We start from the raw sequence: 2,225 nt of genomic DNA, 5'->3' as shown, positions 1-2,225 counted from the left end.
TTCAAGTGTCTTTGCAATGAATGGAAGAAGGGATACCGGTCTGTAGTTTTCTAGAAGTGCTGGATTTAGAGATGGTTTCTTCAGCAGTGGGCTTACCCGAGCCTGCTTAAATGCTGAGGGAAATGTTCCAGAGTGAAGAGAGGAGTTGATAATGTGAGTAAGTGAAGGTATGACTGAAGAACAAATCGCTTGAAGGAGGTGAGTGGGGATCGGATCCAGTGGGCAAGTAGTAGGATGACTGGAGAGGATAAGTTTGGAAACGTCCGTCTCTGAGAGTGGAGAGAAGGAGGATAAAGAGTGAGCATTGGTCGTTGTGAAGTTATCCTCAGTCTGCGGTGTGGAGAATTGAACACTGATGGTTCTTGTCTTATTTGTGAAGAAAACTGCAAAGTCGTCAGCTGTAAGAGTCAATGGAGGAGGAGGTGGAGGTGGATTAAGAAGAGAAGAGAAGGTTTTGAAGAGTGTCCGAGCATCACAACAGTTGTTAATTTTGTCGTGGTAGTATGATGTTTTAGCAGTGAAAACGTTTGCAGAGAAGGAAGAGAGGAGAGACTGATGTCGGTAGAGTTTCTTGATTTATGCCATTTCCTCTCTGCAGCCCTGAGTTTAGAGCGATGTTCACGGAGTACATCGGACAGCCAGGGGGCAGATGGAGTGGTGCGTGCTGGTCTAGACGACAGTGGGCAAAAGTTGTCCAAGCAAGAGGTTAAGGTGGAACAAAAAGTGTCCGTAGCACTGTTCGTGTCCAGAGCTGAAAACTGCGAGAGTGAAGGAAGTGAGGATGAAACCACAGAGGATAGGCGAGATGGAGAGAGTGAGCGTAGGTTCCATCGAAAGGTTACCCGCGTTGGAGCGTGTGCCGCTTCAGGAGTAAGTGCTAGGTTAGCAGTAATGAGGAAGTGGTCTGAGGTGTGCAGTGGAGTAACTAAAGTGTTTTCCACTGAGCAACAGCGCGTGTAGATGAGGTCCAGTTGGTTGCCCGATTTGTGAGTCACTGTAGTAGACACTCGCTTGAGATCAAATGAGGCGAGCAGAGTGTTGAAGTCAGCAGCCTGGGGTTTATCTAGGTGGATGTTGAAGTCACCAAGCAGTACCAGAGGAGTACCATCTTCAGGATAGTTTGATAGAAGCACGTCCAACTCCTCCAAGAAGTTTCCCAATTGACCTGGGGGACGATAAATGACCACAAAGTGGATTTTAACAGGGTGGGTTACAGTAACAGCATGTGATTCAAATGAACCGTTACCTGTAGGTGGTGGTTGAAGATCAAATTTCCAATCTTTCGATATAAGGAGACCAGTACCTCCACCCCTCCCAGTCGTACGAGGGGTGTGGGAACAAGTGAAATGAGTGGAGAGGGCTGCGGGAGTGGCAGTGTCCTTAGGTTTGATCCAAGTCTCAGTCAGTGCCATGAGGCTGAGACCGGAATGAGTAGCAATAGAAGAAATGAAGTCTGCTTTGTTAACAGCGGACTGGCAGTTCCAGAGACCAACTGGAATAGAGAGCGTTGTAGTAGAGATCAGAGGGACAGGCCTTAGATTTGTCGGACAGGCCTTCCTTCGACGTACATAGCGTGATCTCCGAAGTGTTGGTAGTGATAGTAGAGATCTGAAAGCACATAGTGACTACAAGTGACCAAAATAAGTATTTGAGGATGAGCTGTACACAAATTGAAGGGGAGAAAACCAATACTCAAGTGCCCTGAAGGGCTGCCTCCACCGCTGACTCACGCAGGTAGAGTCGATGGTCTTTACACTCGTCGGTCTTCACACGAGGAGGCTTCACACGAGGGCTGCCGCGACCGCTGCCGCGGTGACACCTACCACTTATATATTTGCCTGATTACCTGTGATTGAAGTCAGCTAGTCACGCCTCCCTATTTAGCAGACCGAAACTGTCCAGTCCAGCAATAGGCAAACGCAAAACCAAACACCACTTCATACGTATTTACCAGGGTAAGACACACAGTAATTAAAGCAAAGTTTCCCTAGCAACGATGATCACGCAGTAGTCTAATGAGAAAACGAGGCAAAAACACTTACAAACTGCTGTCCTTATCTGTCGCTCGACTGTTTTCTTCTGACAAGCGCTTACAAAACAGCTCTTTAAGTAGTGCTTACCGGCTTACTGGCTATAGTCACGCCTCCCTGTTTAGCAGACCGAAACTGTCCAGTCCCGCGATAGGCAAACGCAAAACCAAACGCCACTTCACACGTATTTACCAG

Source organism: Cyprinus carpio, chromosome B9, assembly GCF_018340385.1.
Source record: "Cyprinus carpio isolate SPL01 chromosome B9, ASM1834038v1, whole genome shotgun sequence".
Lineage (NCBI taxonomy): Eukaryota > Metazoa > Chordata > Actinopteri > Cypriniformes > Cyprinidae > Cyprinus > Cyprinus carpio.
The sequence above is the reverse complement of the archived record's forward strand: the minus strand, read 5'-3'. Positions refer to the sequence as shown.